We start from the raw sequence: 27,912 nt of genomic DNA on the forward strand, positions 1-27,912 counted from the left end.
AGCATGGCAGCAAGTGGAATACATTGATTCCCAATATGTGCTGTGCATAAACTACAGAACAAACGGATCCTGCACCTGAACAGTCAGCTGAGTCTCACCCCCTACAGAGGATGTGGAACCGTTGAATGTGTTACAGCAACATATGGCACTCCCCACAAGTGTTGGTGCACAACACACCATGGGAAGTACAGTCCAGTACGCCTATGAAGTCTGATCTGCAAGGTCACGGAGTCCATCATGGTTGAAGTCATAAGCAGAGCTATTGGAAGCTGACATACACACAACCCTACCAACTGTGGTATGTTCATGTGTGGATCATGGTTCCCAAACATGCTAGACTGTTTGCAAGGCAGCCACCCAGGACATACATCACTGAACACAGCTACACATGTCTCACATAGACTTTGAATAGCCCTTTACCAACATCCCAGACACATGTAGTATCCACAAAACCAACAAGATGTACATAAATATGTGTTGACATATGAAGGAATGTCAATGTGTCCACAGATAGATCACACAAGGTAAGGATTATGAGGTCCTGTTCAAGCTGTTGACACCTTCTGACCCACATGGACCATTCCTGAAATGGCATAAAACAAAGTGTACACACATCACCATGTCCAGTCTGATGATGTCACCATCCTATACATACTTCAGGAGAAGGGAAACCAGCCAGTAAAGCAAATAGCGTGCCATGTTAATGCGTCTCTCTCTAGTATCATAACATAGTTAGGTAGAGGTTTGAATCCTGCAACACTGACTGTGTGTGTGTGTTTGTGTGTGTGTGGGGGGGGTGTATGTGTGCAGTTTCCTTTAAGAGGAGTGCCCTTTTTGGAAACTGGGAAGACTCACTAAAAGAGGTACATTCCTCTTTGGAAAGTCTGATGATGTCACCATCCTACAAATACAGCAGGAGAAGGGAAACCAGCCAGTAAAGCCAATAGCGAGCCATGTTAATGTGTCTCTTTCTAGTATCATAACCTAGTTAGGTAGGGGTTTGAATCCTGCAAACACTGATTGTGTGTGTGTCAATGCGGTGTGGGTTTTGGTTTTACTATGGTAGGACATATTATGATTAAATCAGTAAGTGCATTGCACATATCAGGTATCTGCATGGCAAATATATATGTGTACATGTCCCCTCAATCAGTACATAGGTGTGAAGCCTGCATACTACATGAATACATCTGTTTCCATTGACAGGTTGTGCCGCTGCTTCGCAGATCGTAGGTCACATATGTATGTATGTGACAAGGCCGTCCACTGTTGTGATCTGTGGCCAAGGTCATCTGTGCCCCACACACCCATGACAGTTAAAAAAGAGTAGTGTGAGTGAGGGTATATGCCTGGGGTATATGTCTGACATGTTCATACACAACAATGACTGGCAATAATGGACAGTCTGTATAGGTGTGCAACTGCCTTGTGGATATGCATTCAGGCATCTAATGTCTTATGTGATACACCGAGGGACTCCACAATACCTATGGATATGTGGATACTAAGGGACACATGACATAACACGAGGCTGTATGTACACATTGGTACCCAACATACATGTTGAGGTCTACCATCGATGTCGTACTGACAGGATAGTATGTATAGTAAATGTGGATGACTATGCCATAGCTGGATTACTGCTATACAGCATGTATCAAACAACAGGTGTCTGTCTGTATGATACCCTTGTGTAGGATATGCGTCCCATCCAGGGAATGCATTGTAGGCCAATGCATGCATTTCCAGATGTGGATGGACACATCCCTAGTGTGTTTGCATGTACCTAAGGGGGCTATATGCCAAACAGGTGTGGTCCCAGGATTGAGTGGCAGTCAATACCACTGGTTAGTGTTAGAGTATAGTACCGGAAGGATCCAACTGTTACTGAGTTCCCTACAACTGTGTGTCATTTGTCAGGATATCATCCAATGATTGCTTATAGTCATGCTGTTGAGGTTGTGTATACTACCAGACCGCAAATCATTGACAGATATTAACAGTATCACCCACAGCATGGTGTCAACCCATGACATACACACATGTGGACCCATGTTAGTACATAACTGTAGTAGAATGCATACTGGCCAATGAAAGTTACTATGAGATGTTAATGTGTACAACAGGGTATGCCGCATGTCCCATGTGTCCACCATGCATGTACATGCAGACAGTGTGCACCCACCATGTTCAAAGATGTACACTTGCTAATCTGTAGTGCACACATCACACAAGTACTGTCCACTCACTAACACATGCTGGCAACACATTACACTTCAGCCAAGTGGCACATGGGTGGACAATACATACTCAGACCTAACAGTAGTGTAAACAATGCTACATTGACAATCTGAGCTTTGATGCATAATAACTGCTCAGACATACCTACAAGGATGTCATTACACTTTCCTGTTGACAACTTGCTAATGTTGCTACACTGCTATAATGTCACTCTGTGCATCAGCACCATGTTAGCCTGTTCCTGCATCAATGTTACAGATGACAGGAGGCAACACAGGTATCATCATATGCACAGGGTGTGTTGTTGTTTGCCAGAGCCTGACATTGTCCCATCCAATCAACATGTCTGTGTGTGTGTGTGTGTGTGTGTGTGTGTGTGTGTGTGTGTGTGTGTGTGTGTGTGTGTGTGTGAGGGACAACAGTACAGCATGGGCCAATGTTAATGTAATGTGTTTCTGTATGTGTGAGCCCTAGTTGTTTGGTTAATGTGTGTGTGTCTGCATGCACACAGCTCTACCATGTGGCTGCCATATACGGTAGTTTGTGGGAGAGCCACAGACTGTACCTGCTAGGCTGTACAGATCACTGTCTCCGGCCATGGACACAGTACCTTTGCCTGGCAGGGGTGCTACGGACAGTATTGGGTACCAACCCCGACTGGGTGATGTCATCAGAGGCAGAGGTATGATGACTGGACCCAAGTCCCTGCTGGGACTGGCTAGAGCTACGTGCACATGGTCTACTGGGGCGGTCAATGGATAGGCCAGCCCCAGCAGGCTGGGGCTGGAACTGCCACTATGGGAGTGGCTGTGAACTGTGGGCCATCCATGACCACTGCCAGCTGTTGCTGGCATGCGTCTGCGTCGACGTCGCAACCATCCCGCATGGTCCTGGCTCATGGAAGACATATTGTGGAGGGCATCTACTGTCTCCCCTCAATGTCTATCAATGACCTCAGTGTAATTCCAGATGGCACCGGCAAGGTCACGGATGCTGTCATTGATAGCAGTGTAATGGGCCCTCTGCGCCCTGAGTCTCTGTCTGGTGTACCGTTCCATACGTGCCTGAGCCTGCATTACAGCCTGGAACATACTGGATGTTGTAAGACCTGTGAGAGCACTTCTGCCAGGGGCAATACGACCAGCGGTGCTCCCCCGAAAACCCCTGGACCTCCGCCTATGTGGTACCATTCCAGGAATTCGGCTATGGCTGCTGTGAGGGGATGCAAGTGCCATGGGTACCACACACTCCTGGTCAATGCCAACTGTATAATGTCCCTTGCCTATGGCCATTGGTGATGAGGGATGTATTGCCAGTATGAGTGTGTGCATAGATGAGGTTGAACGCTGTGTACTGTCGATTGGTGGACCAATGACAGACCCTGTCAAACCTTCCTGTGCCAGAATACATGTCTCATCATTACCACTATTCGTGGCAGTGGCTTCAGGTTCCCTGCTGCTTTCGGCCACCCCTAACTCAGCACCTGAGAGAGGAAGACAGGAAACACACTTTACAGTCTTCACATGATGCATGCACACATGCACACATGCACACATGCACAAATGCACACATGCACACATGAACACATGAACACATGAACACATGCACACATGCACACATGCACACATATACACTCCTCACTACAGCACATACACACACACCAGCAATCCAACACATACTCTATAGTGGGTGAAGGTGGGTGCCAGTATCACAAGGCAAACAGTCACCACACACGTGTCAGCATGCAGAATATGTGTTGCACAAGACCACGCAGTGCAAGTGTAGGTGCCCCTATTTCATGGCAGTGTACATGGCTTTGCTGCAAGTGTGTAGTTGTTCAGTGATTGGCTACACCCTGGAACACAATGTGTACCTGGACACAACATTACTGTACAAGTATTATCAGCTCTGCAATGCACTGTGCACCCATCACTCACAGGTATACATGCCATGGCTGCATATGTTATCTGTGTGACACATAGATTTCCATGTCTGAGTACAATGTCTGTGTCCATAGCAGATAATATTGGGCACAGGTGTAGCACATGCATGCTATGTACACACACGGGATGAGTGGTGCATGTTGACATGAAGGAATCCCAATGCTTGACATGGCCAGTGTACAGTGGTTATGGTGAGTGTGGGACATATTGCAGATATGTTGGTGCCAGCCATGGCATGGCATGCTACATGACTGCAACATTTAACACCACACATACCCAATGTGTGTCATGTGACCTATACACCCACTAGCATTCCAGGACATATATGCGACACTTTGTTCGGATGGCGACTGCTGTGCATATTGTGTATACTGGCATATGTAAGCACACACACAACATGCTATGCATGTTGTGTATAGGTGCATATGTTTGCACACACACAACATTGAGGTGCACAGCAATGACTGCTATGAGTAGTACTGTGGTCACTGTAACTGGATGGGGTGTAGTACCCTGTGCCATCATCATCATGCATCTTGTGGTCACTCACAGCAACTAATGTGTGCAAGACTAATGCCTAGCATGCTGTACCTGAACTGCAGTACCATGGCTACGTTCACAATTACATAGCCACTTTGTACATGGGTGTGTGAGGTGCCTGATAGGGAGCTTACAGTGGGTGTGTCGTAATGCCAAATGTAGCATGTTTTCGTGTCCTGTGTATGATAAACGTGTTCTGTTGTGTACAGCTGTAGCAACTAGGCATATCCAATGTGCAGTACAGTGTTGCCACAAATGTGTCTGCTGCTCTGTGCATTGCATGTGACTGAGGCAGCTACTGACTTTACTGAGATGTTTAATGTCTCACAGCAAACATGCACAGCATGCATTATGCGTAGGTGTGTTACATGTACATGGCCTACACCTCACCTATGACATGCACATGTTATTACCAATATTAAAGTGTAAACACACTCACCAGCATGTATCGTCTGCCCTGCTGTCACACCAGAGGGACCTACAAGAATATGCCACAGTTTGTCAGTGGTCACAACTGTGGCATTGCTACTGTGAGTGTGCTAAACTACAGTAGAAAAACAGTCAACAGTCACAGGTGTACAGATACTATTCCAAATATTAGTATTGCACATAACAGGCAGCACAACTGCTGAACACACAGTACACATCTCACATATGCATATCCTAACAACGCAGGTAACAGTAGTCTACAGCTAGGGCATATTACCTGCACGCCCCATGTCATCATGTTGGGTGGCTCCGGCCTCCATGATGACATGTGTGATGCTGTTGCTGCTGTAGGCCAGGAGCCACCACGCTTAGGAGCAGCTCCTCCACTCTGGTGAGGGGGGGATGTATGGCCGCCCCACCACCTGTGGCAAGCTGTTGTCTGTGGATATCAGACGCACACCGCCAGACATGTCTAATTAAATCACTGCAGTGATGGCGTACCTGCTCATATGCCTGGTTATGCATGCCTATGTCATTTACCCCACGAACAAGATCTTGCCACAGTGCAGTACGCTCATGCTGGTGCTGGCTGGCCCTGAAAAACAGCAGTGTATAGTGCTGCACCAGGCTGTTATGTATTTCCTGTTCCTCTGCAGCTGTATAGGATGGATTGCATTGATGAGCCATAGCCCTGGAAGACAATTAAACAAAATATGTGTGAGCAAGTCATGTGGCACACTTAACATTAGTAAGTACAGATATCACTTAACTGCCATATATAGCATCTGTTTATCTGTCAGAGGATACACACGTTCAATACCACATATCAGTGCTCAGCCCACAACTGGCTGACAGTGCCTGACACACTCCATATAACAAACCAGTATACACCGGTATACAATGCACAACCTCGCCACAGGGGTATATATCAAGCTAATGCATGAATAAATATGTCATCCAATGCAATGAATGTAAAGTACATTTACAGTATTACCAGTAAACCACCCTAGTCGTTGATGCCATACCCCTACCTAACATATGTGCATGGTTGTTAATATAGCTGGCATACTGCTGTAACAGAGTATACATGTTGCTAGGTACACACGCAAACCCTGCATCACACATGTGATTGCGGATATGGTACAGGCATCATTACACACACGTCAGACATACATACAACACACAAATGTATGCCGACACAGATGAGCATTACCTGTGTACCTTACAGTACTGTGTGCCCCTACGTACAGATACCTACGCCTGAGGTATGTAATCTGTGCAGACTACAGGAAATACACAAGACAGTGTTACCAGGGAATGTGAACATACACCATACTGTGCTGTTTAGGCCTGCAGCTTCAGGTAGCACAACAGTTCATATGTGAGCTGTATTCACCAGCAGTACCACTTACTGAGCATACATGTATTGCTTCAGCCTACAATGGGACATCACAGTCATACACAAGGAACTACATCAAAACATATGCCATCCTACTATGTCTGCATCCCAATAACTGACACATCTTTCTCTGGCCTCACACCTAGGACACAAACTACCATGACAGAAACAACCTCACACTAAGCTATCACACCTTTACAGACCTTGCACACATTCACTGTCACACTCATTCCACCTCACATAGCAGGTATTGCACTGAGTACATGTGTGTGTGCATTGTGTCATAGGTAGGTAATACGCTATTGGCCCTAGGGCCCAGAGCAGCCTAGCCATATGCAACCCTGGCCTTTGACACACATGTAATGTCATTTCACATGCTCCTGTCAACCTGATACTCAGAGGTGACTCCCAGGGCATATTACCTATCTCCCAAACAATCATCAGGGGTATGTATGACATCTGCTAATGAGGAGCCTTGTTTGTTAATGCTGGGTGGTTTAGTCCAGAGTATGGCATATTTGTAGATAGGAACCTGTACCTCCAGCATGTGCTGTTTAGTGAGGTGGTGAGGATTAGGGCCCCAGGTCATGTAGCCTGGAGGGATTGTGAGGTGTTGACATGGTGGGTGGCTGACTTCTATGGGTGTGACATACCTCTGTATGTCTGGCAGAGGTAACCTCTGGGTGGGCAGTATGCAACACACTCTAGCTGTGGTTTTGTGAGTCAGTCTGCATAGGGCATGTGTTTGAGGGCAGTATTACTCTTTGTGAGGTATGTCTGTGGCCTTTCCACTTGCTGTAGTTGTCATGGGGGGAACATACCACATGGGGCATTGTGATGAGTAGAGGGGAACACTGCCTATATTTGCCTAGATGACACACCGTTTGTGATGACACGTACCACATAGACAGATTACAAGACTAGTTTGGCACTGTGATTATCAAAGGGGAGGCTACTGTCCACCTGTGTCCCATGTTCCCTTCTGATGCCTTCAGTGTTAGGCAGGCTACCACCTATGTGGTAGTTACTGGGTAAAGTGTTTTGGAATGGGGTATGGCACTGCAGTACCAACACTGGTGTTCAGTCCATGCCTTGGTCAACAGGCACCTGTTGCAGTACGTATGACCCCATGTCTCCCTCTTTCTCTCTCTCTCTCTCTCTCTATATATATATATATATATATATATATATATATATACATATCTATATATCTATATATATATATATATATATATATATATATATATATATATATATATATAGATATATATATATATATATATATATATATTATATATATACATATCTATACATATCCATATACATACATATATATATATATATATATATATATATATATATATATATATATATAAATATATCCATATCTATATATCTATATATGTATATATATCTATATCTATATATCAATATATATATATATATATATATATATATATATATATATATATATATATATATATATATATATATATATATATATATATATACATATATATATATATACACATACATGTATGTCATCCATTGCTGTACATTTAGATGCACATATAGGCACATATACTGCCCACCTTTCATGGTGGGGATGTCAATTATGCAACAGTTGTGAGACATACGGTTATGTAATAATATTGCACAGTGTTGTGCAGAATGCATTTTGCTGTCCTCAGGCCGTATAGCTGTAGCAGGCCTCACTGCCTGTAGCTCAGTCCCACAGCATTTAACCACCACATGACATATACCGGCACTGCTTGCTGTCTGCAATGCCACACACTACAACCTACATACATTTGTGCACATATCAACCTTCAACAACGTATATATGTCCAGCCTTCACTAACAGTTGCAGTATGTCCCTTCCCCTATGCACATGTGCATATACATATAGATACAGACTGCTGCCACATATGGATGATTCACAGTATGTAGAGTACCCTTCAGACACATCAATCGGATGCCTGCAAATACATATCTATTACATGCCTTACCTTTGTATTCCTCACCTCCGTCTGTTGTAGCTGTTGCTTTTTTTTTTTTTTTTTTGGTTTTGGTTTCCTCTGTGTGTTGGTCTTTCTTTTCAGTGTCTGTCTCTTACAGCCTGTTTGTCTCCGTCTGTCTGCCTGTATGTCTTTGTCTATCTGTCTCTCTCACTCTCTCTCTCTCTCTCAGTTGGTGCAATGATATTATTGCATGTGTGGACAGCAAGTACAGGCTGCTTTTCTAGGTATCTGCACATATGCATGTGATGGCCTCTGCACCAATTGGTGCCTACCATTTAGTAATTGCATGCAGCCTGCTGTGTGGTAATTGCAGTACACACTGTGATTGCAGGACACTGCTATAAAATGCTAGGTTAGGTAGGCGTAGCCCTTTCAGTTGTGCAAGGTGGGGCCCATGCTTGTTTGCTGTGGACACTGTTGTCTCAGTCAGAAGGTCGGTATATATCTCATATCTGAAGCTAGGGTTGTAGCCAGTGATATGCATGTCGTACTGAAACCTGACTGTTGCTTCTTCCAGTGCACTCTTTTCAGTGTGTAAGTTTACTCACACCTCCTAATGCTAACACTGAATACATGGGAGTATGTACTTTATTTTCGAATTAGAGAATTAACTGGCATACAACTGTAGTTATTGCAGTGTGTTCCTATGGCTTTCCTATTTTCCCTTTACATTCACTCATTATAATGCATGATATATTTCTTACAGCACCAAGTTATTGTATATCTGCTGTGGCTTAGTAGTACTTCATGCAGACTGGTGACTCCAAGGTGTGGGGTTCGAGACTAACAAGGGTATTTTATTTTGCTGCTGAGCAGTACAAGGGCCCTGTCATACACGTGACTAAGGCAATTTTAAGCAGCTGTAAGCAGGTTTGCATGACGCTTAGTGACACTTAGCTAAGCACATACATGCGCACACTGGTGCAAACCCGCTTACTACTGTTTACAAGTGCTTACTCTCGCTAACCCCTGCGCTCATTTCTTTGACAGAAAAGTAAATGGGGAGATAGGAATGTGGTGATAAAGGGTGCACAAAGAGGGAAAGACAGTAGGGAAACCAGCTCGGGATGTACAGGATGGGTGTGGGGAAGGTCCATAGCTGCCCGTTTCATTACCAGCAACAGCTGTGCATATGCAATACATTAGGAGTGAAATTTGAAACCTTCCACCCCTGAGAGAGGGGTGAGGACAACTTAGTATGTTGTACTACCAATTATGAATATCAGCCACATGCACTGTTTGTGAACTGCTATACTGTCATTAGTATGTTACTCACTTCTGAACAGTTTGTGGTTTGTTTGTGTTGACATTAGCACAGTCTGCTCAGGACAACTGGACATATTTCAGTACTGTGTATGCCTACCTACACCCGTGGGTGTGCCTGACTACACAGGTATATGGTACTTTTGGGTAGGGGTGCAGAACTGCGGAGAGCATTATTTATTATCGTGTGCTGTTTATCTTGCTGACATGCAGAGTTGATGTGTACCTGTTAGTCTATGAAGGCTAGTAGTCTGTCTCAGTAGCTCCCACCTGTGGACATATCCAGATGGTAGACAGAAGTTAGCCTAGTATCCTTTGACTGTGCACCACACCAGACTTTTCATCTCCTGAACAATGGCATTGTCACAGGTGTTTGCTAGCAGTACATGGCTACATCCTTAGATATTTCTGTGGTGTACTCCTACATACGGGCATCCTTGTGGAATTAATTCTACAGCTATTTGCTGAGTGTGTAACAGCAGACAAGCTGATATGCCTGTGTGATTCTGACACTTCCAGGCCTCAGATACTCTCAGGTAAATATTTGAACAGCCTCAGGGAAAGGTACATATAAGTGGGATACACCGGTGATATATTTCAGATATTTTGCTGTTGAGACTTTGGGGGATTCGGAGCATATGTTTTACTACACCTTTTCTGATGTGCAAGCAGTGTCTACTCTCACTTACTGACATTTTTCATTAAGTGAGATTCCCCACCTTTCTGCCTACTGTTAGTACATTTCACAGGGAGTCAGAGGGGCACAGCTAACATATGTTTGCAAATCAGGGACATCCCTGTAAATCAGTTACAGTTGGGAGGTCTGGCCTCTGACCTATTCAAATATGCCAGTGTTTATCCTGCTCTGATACTGTGTGGGGTTTGTAAGGTGCTACTGTAACATTATTCCCTACTAGCATGGCTGGTTATCTTTTCACAGTCATGTCATGCAATTCCACAACACTGCTGGTTAAAGGCCACAGAACAAGATTTGTGTTATGCCATTCCTATTCACCCTTTACATTCACTCATTGTCATGCATGATATATTTCTTTCAGCACCACATTATTGTATATCTGCTGTGGCTTAGTGGTACTTCCTGCAGTCTTGTGAGTCCAAGGTCTGGAATTCGAGACTGACAGGGGTATTTTATTTTGCGGCTGAGCAGTACAAGGGCCCTTCCATAGAGTGACTAAGGCAATTTTAAGCAGTTGTAAATGGGTTTGCATGGGTTTGCACGACACTTAGCGATGCTTAGCTAAGCGCACACATGCGAACACTGGTGCAAACCCGCTAACTACTGCTCAAAAGTGGTTACTCCCGCTAACCCCTGTGCTAATTTTTTTTAAAGAAAAGAAAATGGGGAGATAGGAAAGTGGTGAAAAAGGGGGCACAAAGAGGTATACACAGTAGGTAAACAAGCTCGGGATGTGCAGGATGGCTGTAGGGAAGGTCCATAGCTGCCCATGTCTTTACCAGCAACAGCTGTGCATATGCAATGAATTTGGAGTGAAATTTGAAACCTTCCACCCCTGGGAGAGGGGTGAGGACAACAAAGTATGTTGTAGTGTCAATTCTAATTATCAGCTTACATGTTTGTCCGATGGACATGTGTGCGAAATGGGCAGCTATGTATGAGGCATAATTTTTTGTGGGTACAGATTGCCCTTATTTTTTTTTTTTTCAGGTGAGAGTGGGAAGTGAGGTAGAGGAAGTAGGTATGTCCGGGAAGGAAGGTTGGGAAGGTAATCAGACAAGACAGACAAGACGCATACAGGGGCGGTGTATGACACATGGGGTGGTTGTTTGGAAATCGCAAGCCCCTGAGCCCACAGATTGTAACAGTGGAACTGAGATGCCCACCCATGGGCAGTCACCACTGAACCTTCACAGCCCCGATGGTGGCTGTGCTGGGGGCTGTGTAGGATGGGCAGGCTCACCCGTGAGATGCGCCACTCTCGTCTCAAGCTGGCATAGGGGATCAGTGACTGAACGCTGGATCTCCCTACGCACTACAGCCCGGACCCTTTGAAGGGTGACAGGTGGCCCTTCTCCACCCACACTTGCACGGGGGGGACGAGCCCCATCCCCTGCAGCGCTTCCACCCGAAGGAGGCACAGGACCAACGGAGGAAGGGAGCCTGGGCTGGGCACCGGACCTGCTGGTGCCAGGTGCACTCGCCGGCTGAGGAGGGACAGGTGGGTCCGCTGGGACCGGCCTTCCCATACATTCTGTGATTAGGTGTGTTTAATTACAACATAAGCAAAAACACATTCCAGATTAGTTGTAACAGCATGCAATAATATTCCCATTAACCCAACACACCAAGAGTACAACAGTTGAACAGCAAGCATAACACACGCATATATTAAACCACAGTGGTTATTCCAACAGCATTGCAGGGATGTTTGGTAGCAACAGGCCACCATGACTGTGGTGTTTAAACAGGGCACATGCATCAACATGAATGCAAATATTTATAGAACAATAGGACATATGTCCCAACAAATATTTAAGATTACACATACCCATTAAGGTGTGGAATTGCATGGTTTATGCACATACAGTAGGGTGTATAAAATACCTCGGTTAACATCTTATAATGACCTTTTAGTCTACACTACATTCCTAGTGACTGCAAGTGTATACCCCTACCTGTATTATTACACTTGCCGCCATAAATTAGGTTGTGTACTGGGTTTGGCTAGTTCAATATATGCCTGACCTATATCTGACATACTAACTGTCCAGGATGCAGATGTTACTGCTACATATTTCTTGATTGCATTTATATTTCTTTATCTACATATCTGGGATGTTTTCACATGACATTTTCACTTCGATTTGTACAGAACCCTGCATTTCTTGACACACACACTCACATTTCTGTGGAAAAAATAACATGCTACACGTGTGCCAGGTTTACTTATTCATGCCAGCCAGTAACTGCCTGTTGTGGACTGTATATATGTTTCACAGCTACTAGTACTTCCATCACCCACCTTATATGGGACTGCACAACTCTGGGTTGCCAGCACCTTTTCAAACAGTACTGTTTGTATACTGCAAGGATACAACAACATGTCAGACTCTGTGACACAGCCACACTCTGGGTTTTAGACCTTTATTAATGACATTACACACTTTTCCACAGGCTCACTCCTTTATTTGTTTTAACGGTGTATATGGCAGACATGTTCAAGACATATAATACATTTATTAATAGGTTAGAACAATCTTTTTTCAGGCTCACTCACTTATTTTATATAACAGTGCCTGCAGAGATATTATTCCAGACATATGTTACCTTTCTTAATGGGTTTCTGCACTCTTTTTCTGCCTCTCTGACGTTTTTATCTGACAGTACATGCAGAGGACTTATTCAGGCAATTTTATGGCTGTATTATTGGACTACAACACTTTCTTTCATGCTCTCTCCCATATTTTATATAACAATACATGCAGAATAATCACTAACCTGCCTGGTGGTGCAGCCTTAGCAGCCTATCAGCATAGGCTTGCTGATTCATAGCATGGTCACCTGCAGCTGTAAAGTAAATGAAGGCATATTGAGACATACCTATCCATTATACATACTCCATTATCAATTCTTACATACTGCATTCCATGGCTATATACTCAGTTGTGGGGCATCCCACATCCCATGGGCCTCCTGTATCCATTGGTTCAGGTGGTCCTGCTTTCGTCTCTTCAGGACTGCATGGTGGTGACGGACATGCTCACCAGTCCGAGGAACGCCTGTGGCACTGGTGAGGTCACGAGCTAACCGGTTCCAAGCTTCTGCCTTGTACTCCATCCCTTGGAACTGGCCCTGCAGGAGTCTTGACTCGTGATGGTGGACAAGGAGCCAAACCATGTATTTGGACTCCTTGATGCCCTAACGTTGCGCTCGGAAGTGTGTTCTCTCTCCGACACCAGACATTCTAACTGCAGATGTGAGCTACAGTCAGTTATGCCGTGTATTCCCACCTGTGGGACTTAAATATGCCTCATTTCCTGCACTTTTTTGTGATTGGCTGTTTTGTAAAATTCTCGGCTGACTGCAGACCTGCTTAGTAATGGTTAAACTGCCATTCGTATGTATATGAATGTTAATAGTGGCTGTTTCCCCTATGTTGTCATGGCTTAGTGGTTCTGTACTTTGCTTCTGATGTACAGAGTCCTGGGTTTGAATCTTGTCATTCATTTTATTTTCATACTATCCAGACAGGCTAGGGGGTGTGGCTGCATTTAAGCAACTTTGCTCTACATTGCTCCTCGGTGCCCTACGGTGCCCTGGTTGGCTCGGTGCGCACATCCGCGCAAACACATTGTGCTGGGTAAAGCGCCATTGAACTATGGGCAACTCTATTGCGCTGGGTAAGGTGCTATGAAACAATGGGCAACTCTATTGCACTAGGTAAAGTGTTATTAAACTGTGGGCACCTCTATTGCGCTAGGTAAAGTGCTATTAAACTACGGGCAACTCTATTGCACTGGGTGAAGAGCTGCTTAACTGCAGGCAATTTTATCTCAGGATCCTTTAAAATATTTATTTTGTTCACTGATACATTGGCCATTTCACTGCTTTTTGGTAATGTTTAAACATATTTGTCAGGTATTATTTCATATACTGATTTAAAAAATAAATATGAAGGGGAGTGGTGGGACTCGAACCGTGAATGCCTCTTCTTTGTGCAAACGCTCTACCATTCCGCTATTGCTATTTGGTGTGATTTGCATTAACATTCTTTCTTATGCTTTTCCATGTCAGAATTGCTAACTCTAGCTAAGCAATGGGCACACACACGCAAATACAGGCAGCTATTTTGGGGATTTAAAAAAATATATTTAATGTTTTGCGTTTTAGAACTGTGATAGGGGTTTACAATATCAGGGAGTGTGGTGTTGGGTGCAGGGACATTTGAGAGGATGCGCTCTTGTGTGTGTGCTTTGTTTCATTTTAAAACACTTGCAGGGGCGTGGACATTTAGACTGCTCGGCAGTCGGGCACACCCCCTGCTTTCTTACACGGTCCGTGTAAGACTTACGGTTGAGTCAGCATGCCCTTGTGCATATTCATGGCATGCTGACATCAAACCATTCAACTGCAGCCTCCGAGTAAGACTTATTAAGTCTTACACAGAGGATTAGTGAATCCGGGGGAATATTTCATATACAGCATGTTTGTACTGACCACACAAGTAGAGTTAATGATTTTTACTAGCAAGTTTCCCTTCTTACCAAGTACTTTCATGAGCTGGATGCCAAGGCAAAAGGCTGGGCAACTAAAAGGATAGAAATATGTTAATGAGCTTGATTGTCTCAAACAATGGATGCCATTTAGTTATTCTTTTCATCCAATAATCTGTTGCAAAACACATTTGGCATGCAAGGTCAGTAATGAATTCAACTGTCCAGCATCCCACAGACATATATGATTACTTACAGATGATGTCCTAACATTATAGGAAAATGAGAAAGTATTGTACTATAGAATGAAAAAACACAAACATGGTGATTGTTTGAGGTAAAAGACTCTCAAATCCTCTCCAGTACTATTCTTCTGTATTGTTAAAGTTAAAGCAGTTGACAACGGATGATGCAGAAGTCAATATCAGAAACCAGATAACTATAAGGTGGACAGATAAAGGTATGTTCTAGCCTACAGTTTGAAAGGCTACTAAATATTGTGCTAATAAACACTGCGGCTCTTAGCTATGGCTATTAATATTCATAAGGGAAAGAATCAGTGAGAAAAGAAGCAGATTTTCTCATTTTCTTTTAAAAATGAGGCAGAATGACTAACAACAATTAATACATGGAATGGGCAGGTTTTAAAATAATTCAGTGAGGCAAATGGTACAACAGGAGAGTTAGTGTTAAAATAAAAACATCCATTGTTATGTTAATATATATATATATATACATGCTGATGTGTTGTATCCACAAACACAGACACACACACGTAAATCTATATGTGTGTGTACAATGATTTTCTGCCAAAATTCTTGACGTTTTCTCAAAAAATTAAAGGGTGATATTCAGTCCACCATTTTTCTCCTTTCGGCCTAACAGCCTAAAGCTGCAAAGCACAATAGTTGGCATATGCTGATTTGACCTATTTACAGAAGATCTGATTTTTTTCTCAGTCCTCACAACACTAGTGATGTATGTATGATTTGCATTTTATTTTCATTTATTATCTGAAAGCTACTTGTTTTGCTGCTTTTTACTGCATTTTGCTGATAATGAGGCATCTTAATTAGCCTAGTGTTGGGGATATCATAGAACATAGCTGTAGTAGTTATCGTGTTTACTCTTCCTGTGGGTGTTTAATCAGTGCTGGCTTTTCTATAAACTTAATTTTGATTGTCTGCTTGTTGTTTACATGTGTGCTATATATTGTTCTACTTTGCTTGCCATTGTGCTAAAAATTGACATATAAGGAGATTATTATTGGGTGACTTTATGGAGATCATTCGGTGAACAACTATTTTTTTCTTTGATGATGAATACCTTCATCAGTTCTCATGTAAGGCAGCGAGAGCTGTCACAGCTTCTATTTAGGTCAACATTACTTTGTGATATTGGGAGAAACTATTTGTATTAGATTCAAGACATATAATAATCCTTATTTTTTGCCCATTTTATATGATGTATTTATTTTATGGAGGGGTAAAAGTGTTTATTGGCTACAGTAGCCATGCAACTGAGTTTCTGAAATTTAAATACCATTAAGATACATATACAATTGGCTGCTTAGATGACAAACTATAGGAGGATAAGGAGAAATGATTTTTCAAATATACATTTTTTAGAATACCCACATTTGTTAATGAGCACTTCCATTTTGACAGTTTTAGTCCTTATAAGTAGTTATAAGTAGACAAGGCATTAATGAAAGGGCAGGTGGCATGCCTTTCTACAATAATTTATGATAATTGTTTATCTGAAACAGAGATTTAAACACTCATGAAAATGTTAAAAGACAGGCACTACCAAGAGCATGTACTTCTTGAAGTCTATGAAGAAATTTCTGAAGGGAAGAAAACAAGGTTCATGCCTGTTCTGGAATGCAATTTATTGATACAGATAAGACTATAAATAAAGATATGAACAAAACAAAAATCGTGGTTATCCCATTCTGTATTGATTCTAATACGATTAATTCTATTATAAAGAAAAAATGGTCCTTCTCATTTAGTAATGATATTAAGCAAAAATTAGGGGGTGAGCCCTGCTTTGTGTTTAGTAGAAATAGGAACATAAAATTAATTCTGGAGATTAATTTTATGATTCCATCAGGTAAAGCTAATAATAATGCCTAGCAGATGAAACAAAATGTGGTAAATGCAAATAATGCAGATTTATTTATGGTTCCAAAATGATAGTGAGTGGATACACAAAGGTACTTGCATGTACTGGAAATTATGACTGTAATTTTAAAGGGTTGGCATACTGGTCACCTGCTGATCATGTGATGCTAACAAAATGGGCAAAGCTGAGAAGCAATTAAGAGATAGGAAGGAGATACAAGCACATCAATGATATTAAACATAGAGATAAAAGCATTAGCTTGAACATTCATTGATTTACCTGAGTTTTAAACATTTCCTCTTTTATATATCTATATCTACATAAATCTATCTATATCTATATCTATACACACACACACACACACACACACACATATATATATATATATATATATATATATATATATATATATATATATATATGTATGTATTAGAAAGGACACCAAAGAATCAGTGAGGTGAGAGACCAGGTTGGAAAAGAATGTATGGCAGTTATTCTGAAATGCTACATAGCAACTGGTTTGAATTAGAATGTTTAATTGTTCATTGTTTAAAACACAGAGCTAAATTGTGAGTTACATTTTCATATCTTTTTTCATATTTTTATTATAACTTATTACATCTTTTCAACTACCTTTTTAAAACTAAAATACATGCATTGATATTTAAATATGTATAGGGTTTTCACAATTTTAAAATATTTTATAGTGACTATGCATTTAATATGTAAGAAAAATGTTTAAATGAAATTACATTTTAAATTCTTTGTTTTGTATAGCCATATCACACTGTTTTATTTGCATAATACTTCAAATGTATTTAAGCAATTGTAAAAATAGTGATTTTAGATTCCAAAGAAGACCTTTTTAAATGTATGTTCATGAAAATGTGTAATCTATCTTCAGTAAAGTGATCTTAATTTCAGAGGGATTGCTGTTTTTTCTTTCTTTTTTTTCCTGTGGTGGGTACTCCAGATGCAAGCAGTAAAGGGTAGATTGTCTTGGCTGTTCCAGTCTAAAGGTGTTAGGGTGCGGGACTGGCAGATGGAAATGTCATAGTCGTCTAGTACAAACAGTAAGAAAGGATTGCCAATGCTTTACTTGTGCTAACAACTGAATCTCAGACTGAAGTGCATTTTATTTAGTATTTTAACTTTAACAAGTCTCTTGTTGGATTTGCAACAAATGAGGTTTGGAACAGACCGATTTGTCCCAGGACATCTTCAAGTGGGGCTAAGTAAATAGAGTAGCAGAAAATAGGATTGGGGGAGGATAGGGTTAAATAGGGATGAGGGAGGACTGGGAGGAAATGAGGTAAGGGTAGGGAGGGACAAAGCATTTTAGGCAAGTGTAATTGGAGTAGGAGTCACATTTTTGGCGTTAACTTGCTCTTGCAAGTGCTACATCCAAGACATCCTTTGAGCGTATCTGGATGCAGGTAGGTCTTGGTTTAGAGGTGGTTTGTCTGGTTGAGAGGGGCTCTATATATATATATATATATATATATATATATATATATATATATATATATATATATATATATTTATATATATATATACATTTTTTTTCTTCTTTTCAGAAATGGTAGCTGCTGCAGTTTAAATTTTAAGGGCAGGATTGTGTGTTTTTGGTTGAAGACAGGTGTGGGGTACAGTGTTCCATGTCAAGGGCTTGCCATTTGTAGAATTGGAGTGGTTTAATACCATTTTGCATGTCTACGGTTGTCACGATATGTGGGCTTTAGGTATTCTGGTGCTGGTGGTTGTTCTTGGGTGGGGTTTCTGGAGATTGCACAATGTTAATACCTTTCAACTATCACCTTCATAGCCATTGGAGTGCCCAGATTTTTTGCTGGTAGGTTGAGAGGGTGGCCTGAGTGAGTGGCTGGTTGTCAGTCGGTTATGCAATCAACTAAGTGTTTTATGTTTGATGGCAGTTTTTCTACACTAGTTCTCCCCTGCTCCTTTCCATTGGGGGTGGAAGATAGTGAGTATTTCACTGATCTGATGTTGGTTGAACTCTGTCTTGGATTCATGGCTTGGAGGTGTGGTGTAAGTTTTGTGGGTTGCTGGCTTTGTCCAGATTTCTTGTTCTAAGGTGTAGAGATAATTACATTTACAAAAAAAAAAAACAAAAACAAAAAAACAAAACAAAACAGAGACCATCTATTGGACCCAGGGTCCTCACACACACACACACACACATACACACACACACACACACACACACACACACACACACACACACACACACACACACACACACACACACACACACTCACACTTGCGGCCAATGTAGTGGATACTTGCTGATGTCGTGTGGTTGACTTGCTTGTGGTTGGCTCCTTTGTTTCCTGACTTGTGAGTGGTTGTGTTATAGCAGTGGGGAAGGTACATGTTTCGCGCCATGTAAGTGCAGCAGTGAGGCAATTATGGAATTGTGCCAAGGCAACCAGTTCATTAAAAAAATAAATAAAATCAACTTATTCACTCTGCAGAGTGAGCATTTAGTGAATACAGGCACTGCTTCGATCTACTTATAATAAGAATTTGTTGAGGGCATAATGGTTAGGGTGTTTGTCTGACAGCACCACCATGAAGGATGCGATTCTCACATGGGGTATTTAGTTAAGTTTGAAATGGCTCACAAGTGTGGTTACCTTTATGGAAACAACCCCCTTGATGACAATAAAACATTGTGATTTGCTTGTGTATTTGTGGGGGTTTATTCTGAGCATAGATGCTTATCTCTGGTTTTGATTTGTTTGTTCTTTGTTGGCTTGGCTAGTTGAATTACTTTTAACTTACAGTAATCAGGTTTTGGGTGTTATGCGTCCCTTCTCTCCTTGTATTTTCAGTCATTTCATTGCTCGTGACCCTGGTTCATTAGTGGCGTGCTTACCTTATTTTCTTTCCTGATACAGAACTGCCAAGACATTTTCGCGGACTGAGAAATGACTTTATGCTATGGCTGGGCATACACAGTGGTGGCTAGGGGTGTTCCAGCTGCTACTTCGTAATGAGTGAGTGGCGGCCATTCCACTCCACCATCCTGAATTGTTAATTAAGTAATAAATTGTTATGTCTATCAGTTAAGGTGAGGAAATGTTGCTGCTAACGTTTTATGGGCTTTAAGCTCAATAGTAGAAAAAAAAGAAAAAGTTACCTCTTTATGGTACAGCTTTCCTCAGAACATATACATTTCAGGAGGTGATGTCACCTTATTCTTGGTCCATTTTCATAAAATGATAGATTTCTGGTGAATACACACCTCTCAAGAAATTCATGCTGATGCAAAATATTAAATGCTTTAGGTTGTAGGAGTAATATCTACAACCTCCTTTTTGGCTATTTGTCTCACATCAGTGTATGGCTTGGAACAGATTTCTTGCTCCATGGAGTTCAGTGGTATGGTGCTGGGGCTACTTACTGTCTCTGTAACCGATATGTGGTTGTGTCACACTTAATACCCTTCAGAACATCCATGCAAAGGCACATCCTGTTATTCTATCTTTTTCTCAGTTTGCATGAGGGAAAGAGGGGAAAAAGAAGGGGAGGGGGAGAGAAAACAAAAAAAAGGGCAGGGAACCATGAAGTTCATACCTTTCAATTGTTTATGAATTTTGCCGCTGATGTTATTACATGGTTAGGGTTTCCATGACTTTGACTGAAGCTTCAGCTCGGACCCTGTTGCTCCCACCCAAAACTGATGACTTGCAGGAAAGTGGTGAATTACACTTTAAAATTAATGGCAATAATTAGGAGTTATAGACTTCATTACTTAATAATTCACATTCTTTTAATGCCCAACAGCGGAAAGGTGTCAGTATTAATAGTACTTCACAGTTTGGGAGGTTAGTTTGAACTATACTGGTGATGACCTCTGTCCAGTTCAATGATTCCTGAGTACAAACGCATGTCAGGTTTCCCTGATGGTTTAACGACTTTGGTTTTGTCCCAGATTTTGTTGTGATTGGTTCCTGTTGCTGGAGAGATGGACAGTGTTGTTGGTTGAGTACCAATTGGAGGTCAGTGTGTTCATGCAGGTTATTTTGCAATTGGGTTGCTCTCAGGGCAGACTTTTACCCGGAATGGTCAAAGGAGTTTGCAGGTGGCATACTTTTTAAGGGTAAAGGATTCACAGTATGTTCAGGGTTACGTTTCTATCTTGAGCATTTTCATAGTTGGGTGGTTTCTGGGCAGATGGAGTAGTTTATTAACAGGAGAGTTGGTACATACCTTTCAAGTGTACAGAGTGTCGCAGAATGGGGAGATTTTTGCTTCATATTTTGGTCAGTTTCACATATAATTGTGGTTTTATAGCAAATCATTGGCAAATTATTGAGGGATGAAGTTGGAAAATAATGACATACATTTGAATTTCAGACTCTGCACCCTTCAGGAAATTCGTGCTAATGCAAACATGTTCTTCTATCATTTTTCTAAGTTTGTAAGAGCAATATTTAACATAAACATATTTAACATGTTTAATAACAGTTTTCTTGTACAAATGTACTATTCTAGTATTAACATCTATGCTGTGTAAATGTCACATATATTACTGCTTGGTAACTTTGGAGCTTTTTTCCCCGGGCCTCTGCTGAAACTGGACATGTATCCAGTCAGACTTTCCCGGTAAACAAATGTAAAATAAATAATAAATAAATAATATTTAAAACGTGTGCCTATTCTGGGCTTGTCCCCCATTATTTAGGGCTTTGTCCAGATTTTTTAAGAAGTTGAGAGATATGAGTTTGTATAATGTCAGACATGGGAGAGGTACACATCTTAGCCATGTTAGCCATGCATTGGTGTGGGTTTTTTTCTTAAATGAAAGATGGGGGGGGGGGCAACCAACGCATCTGTGGGTGGCTGTTTTTTTATACAGGTGTGGGTGCTTTGTGCATAGGCACTTCTTTAGAGGAGGTGCTTATGCTTGGGGGGGTGTGCTTGCATTTGTGTTATGAACCGCTGAAAGGATGGAATGGTTTAATGTTTCTTTACTAGGATGGTTTCTCCTTACATCATCAGGACACAGAATGCTGTCACTTATACGGGAAAAAGGGGTAAAGGTGGAACACTTGCTAATGGCTCAGTAGCAATTTCATTTAGGAAGCACAGAAGAGTTAAAATGTGATAAAGGCATATATCTATAAATATTATTAAGGAAATAATGATCAAGAGGTTTTGGTTTACATGTGTGCACAGGATTTACATGTGGGGGCACACAGAGTGATCAATCCGCTAGAGCTGTGCACAATGAGGTCGCAGAGGGCGAAAGGCAGAGTGGGCATCGGTTGGTGCCCTGAAGGAAGTACATTTGAAATTCGATGGATTTGACTGGGGTTGCTGTTCCTGCTGCTGGAAAGGTACACATTGAGGTTGTCTATGGTTTAAGTGCAGAGGGCATCATGCAGTGGCACAAAAGAAGTGGATCTGTAAAGTGATGCTTTTTAGGGGATGGATGTTGGTGCATGATGAGGCAGAAGAAATCACCTTATTAGGTGCTTAGTCTGTGTGGTTTGGGAGTAGTGGGGGTACAGACGACGATGAGGTATGTCAAGGGTTGGGTCAAGTAGGAGGAGGGTTGTCCACCTGTAAGTTGGGGTAACAATAATGCAAGGTTAGGTCCCATGGTGGTGGTCATTGTAGATGGATTTGAGTTATTTTGGGAGTTAGCAATGGTTTCCATTGGAGTCGATAGTAATGGGTGGGGCATTAAGATTGCATGAGGAGCAGACAGTACAAGGTATGTGTGAGTGTCTGTGTGGGAGGCATGAAGAATTGGTTCCGTTGTGTAAGCAGACATATGCCTTGGACTGATAGGAGGTTGTAGGCTATATGCATGTCTTTTAAGTGTAGGTATGCGAGTGTTGGGGATAAGTAGGATCTGGGTGTATCAGTGTCTAGGCTGTGGTTATTAAGTATTAAGCAGGGAATGGTTTGGGTCTCCTCAGAGATGCTTTGCTTCATTATCAGATGTGAAGGTGACACATTGAAAGGAAAGCTTCAAAGGGGAAAGCCAAGGGTAAGCCGTGGATTAAGGATGTTGAGTGCGGTGAAGCTATTGCATTGTGAATTTTTAGGGTTGGAGAGATGGCAGGATGGCTCTTAGATATTATTATATAGGACTACTGTTAGGGATAGCTGGCAGATACTTTTGTGTGGTTTCAAGTGGCATGGGGTACCATGGGAGAGGGATCAGGGGTGTACTTTCAGTTGTTTGGCCTGTTGGTTACTTTAGCTGTGTATGTGTTAGGGTTTATAAGTTAAGGGGTTGAGGCGGTGGTTTGTGTGAGGGAAGGAAGGATGATTAAAGGGATACTGAGTATTTGTCTTTTTGTGTTAAGCTGGGTAGGAGGTTCATTTGGGTTTGTTGGGGATTACGGTTCATTTTCAGTTGTCAGTATGGAACTTGTAGGGCTTGTGGTGGTTGGGCTGCTAAAATGGCATGATGGCTCTTTAAACATTTTATGTTTATAATGGATAGTTGGTGATGTCAGGATTGTTATTGCACTGACCTTAAAGAGATCTCATTTGGTTATTACATTCATTGAGTGGTAAAATGGAGTGGTAATGTGGTATGATGGTATGAAATTGTCTCTGAGTGGTTTTAGTGGCAGTGGGCTTAGTGTTTGGTTGTCCAGTTGGCTGGTAATGTCCTTGGAATCATGGTGAGGCTTCCTTTGGTCATGAGGTAAGGAATAATTAGTTCATGCTCAGTGGTTATACTAAGTTATGAGGATATGGTTTGCTACCTTAGCATTGGAGAGGGATCAGTGGTTTGTTTTCAGCTGTTTAGGTAACTGGCTATTTTTGTTAGTTATGTAATAGGAGTTTCAGGAGGGGATATCTCTGATCCATCTTGGTTAGAGAGGATGGGGCATGCTGAATGATGTTTGGCCTAATGCCTTAATGGTGGTTAGATGGCTGGAGGTTTGTTGGAGAGATGGGGAACAGCCTGGTCAGGCTGGTAGGTGGAGAAGTGGGTCAGGCTTGCCCTCTTCTGTTCCCCCTCTGGTGTTGGATATTAAATTCAATAAGATGGGAAAGGAAATTGAGTGGTTGCGCTGCTTGATAAGTAAATAAGCAAGTGGAGTAAGCTGCTTATTTGGTTGGAGGTGTAATTCTATAAATGGTAACGGACGTGAGTGGTGGTATGCTGCTTCATAAGTAAGTGAGTGCAGGTATGGATGCTGCTTACTGATTATGATGAGTGGAATCATGCTGTCCTGTGTTAATGTTATATGGATGTTATTTCACTTATATCATGTTTTAGTTGAAATTAAAAAAAACTGGTTCACAATCATGTTTATGGAAGTTTAATAAAGGTCATCAAATGTCATTCGGTGTGATGTGTTTATTGAAGGGGAATGGGACAAATGGGTTTTGACAGTTTCTTTGCAAAAGAAAGAAATCATACCATTGAATTAGAGAGGTGTGACACTAAGCAGCTTAGTACTTTATGAAAAACAGCTAGGTCAGTATTAAAAATGTTAAACATATTTGAAATATGCACTTCCAGCCAGAATATTTTCCTCACTTTGATCAGAACCTTTTTTTGCTCTTCACCATTTTTTCTTTTGAGCTGAGTTAAGATGGGTGTGCCAGATTGCATAATCACGCAGAGTACAATATAACCTGGGTATGTCTCTGCACACAGTGAATTTCTTCCCCCATTCTTCTGGAAAATTCTTCATAGTGCCACTAGCAGCATCTAAATAGAGCAAGTGAGTCTCCATTAATCTTAGCATGCCAGTAATGTACTAAGTATGCCTGGTGTTGTATGTAGTCTCTGCAGTGTTCTGTGGTTCAAGTCAGAATCGGTAGCCAGTTCTTCATAGCATATCCATGACTGACAATAAGATGTTCTTAGAGGAAGTTACTCCACACAAATTGCTGATGTGAGTTGCACATGTATTAGATTGGCAAATCATGGGCATTGCCTCGGTAGAATATAGACACATTTCATATTATACCCTGTGCAGACTATCTGGAAGTTGAATGACTGTAATCCATTATTATTGCTATACTATTGTCCTTGTGTCCCAGGTAGGGCTTTGATGACACTGTGGATGCAGTTTATGGCATGCCATACCCCAAGGAAATAGACTATTTCATAAAATGTTCACAACATGTTGCTTCACTTTCCTATGTCATATGTGGAAAATACATACACTCCTCAATGTGTTATAGAATGGTACCAAGAATCTAGTATAGTATCCAATAAGTAGATGCCTGGGATATACGCCATCATGTTTCCATTTGGTCTCTGGATGGTCACTGTAGCCTGGATTGATAATGCCGCACATCTGTTGTTGTCTGAATGGGTATTCTATGCATACCATGAGCTTGAATGTGATGGCTACATATTTATAGTAAATCCTGCACAGTGTCTATGTCCTCATGGAGGTAATCCATTATTTATGTGACATAAAGGCAATTAAATGCTTGGTATGGTTTGATTCTTCAGTGATACAGAAAGTGTCAGCACACACCTTCACACCTAATAGCAGAAATGATATCCTCAAGCATGTACATTTTTGCTAATCCTGCTGCTACCCCAGACATATAAGCATGACCTCTGTTCCTGTCCATTTTGTTTCTATGGCATACAACTACATTTTTTTGTGGCTAAAGGCACAGTTCTTGTATGTTTCTGAATCACTCCACCATAATACTTACCCTGCCTTATTTCGCCATCATCATCTTCACCATCATCATAATGTTTATTTTGATCTCTTTATATACTCATTTGAATGCTCTGCTGACCATGACATTTTACAGCCTTGTTTGACTGTGGCATGTGTTTATCTAAATCACACACCACCAGTCATCTCACAATTTTGCCTTTTACATTGTGCTATATCTTTCTGAATCTTGGGATTAGTTTTTCTTTTAAATGCAGGCAGCTGCATGATGCAAAATTAATAAGACAGACTGTTTAATAATGTATGCTATAGTACTTGATCATATGAACAAGACCTAAAAATACAGAGTATAAAGCAATATCTCCTTGGATGTTTGTACAGTTTGCTCACAAATTAGAAATAAAACAAAGCTTTTTTGCAAAAAAAAAAAAATAAAAATAAATAATAATAAAATTTATAAACTGCATAATAAAAAAATTAATAAGAATACAGTTTAGTAAAATTATATCACAGTTTAAGTCACACAGCATTATTTGTAAGGAACATTCATACAACAGACAGAGGAATGGATAAACTAAAATTATGTCTACATGCAGTCACAAAAGCACAATCGTTAAAAAATGTTTGACAGCAAATGGAAATTATTATATTTAACCTATCTCCAGCCAAATTATTTTTGTGCAGACCAAATTACATTAACCACGGCATTACAACCTCTAGGTAATTTATAAAATTCACATTTTTAAACAGCAGAATAAAAAACTGTACAGAAAATCTAAAACCAACATAGCTTTAATTAAATATAATCAAAGCTCATTAATTGATCTACCATTGCATACAGATTGAAAAAACGTAATATTTGATTTAAATTTAACATGTTCAGCTTTTAAAACCAAGAAATGAGTTTTATAAATGAGTTAAGTATTCTAAAGTTAAACAAGTCTTATTTTCTGACATTGCACCATAATTTTACTACTGACCATTCACATCTTCCCCACCCCTCCTTATCACAAACTCTAAGGCAAAACACCTAACCACATTTTCAAAGCCTACTCTGAACTCAAAACATTGCCGACCTTACCTTCAGCTGCACACATAACACATGATAACATAATCTCTGTTTACACCTGATATAACATTCAAACACACAAAATACCTCTTTTACTACTTTTAAACCCACTATAACAGTTGGCATGCGCCTCCTGACCTGCCTAGCCTCTTTACTCTTAATTATCAACCCTGCTACAGCTATATCCTTGCATACCACCGCACACCAGTACACATCAACAACCTCCTTCAACCCTCTCCCCAATAAACAGCACAGCTTCTCACATATCTCCTCAAAGCTTTTCCCCTATACCCTTCTATATTATTCAAGCCACAAATTGACCTCCTCACCTCCTGTGAAACCACACACGACACCAGTGCCATCACCTATTAATAAAAAAACACTTCTCATGGTACTCATTCCTCATTACCTTTCTGCTCACATGTGGAGACATACATCCTAACCCTGGCCCACTCTCTAATCCTAGCCACAAGAGTAAACCCAAAGATTTAAACATACTTACACTGAACCTTAGAAGTATATGTAATACAATCGTCCAACTGCATGCCTGAATCAATGAAAATAAACCTGACATACTAGCCCTTACTTAAACATGGCCACACCCCAGTGTAAAAGACTCAGAAATAATACCTCCAAACTTCGCAATAACCAGAAGAGATAGATCTAAAAAAAAGGGAGGCAAGGGACAGCACTTATATATCCCTCTGCACTCAACATCACACCCTACACCAGTAATATACTTATCTTTTCCAATACCGAGGTACTAATTTCTTTTTTGAACCTCAACATATCAAAAAGAATTTGCATAACAGTAATATATATCCCACCAGGTAACAATATACCAGTGCTGGAAAATATTTTATCCTGGACATCCCAAACAATAAACCTCGAAACAATAATCTTAGGAGATGTAAATATAGACTGGCAAACCATAGCTTCCAACTCCCCCAAAAATAGTATAAATATGTATGTTTTTTCTCAGCTTATCAATACTCCAGCAAGATGCAGCAAAGTTCTTACCTGCCAATCCACCCTAGAC

The sequence above is a fragment of the Protopterus annectens genome, chromosome 4.part1, assembly GCF_019279795.1.
Source record: "Protopterus annectens isolate FY-2018-M chromosome 4.part1, PAN1.0, whole genome shotgun sequence".
Taxonomy (NCBI): Eukaryota; Metazoa; Chordata; order Ceratodontiformes; family Protopteridae; genus Protopterus; species Protopterus annectens.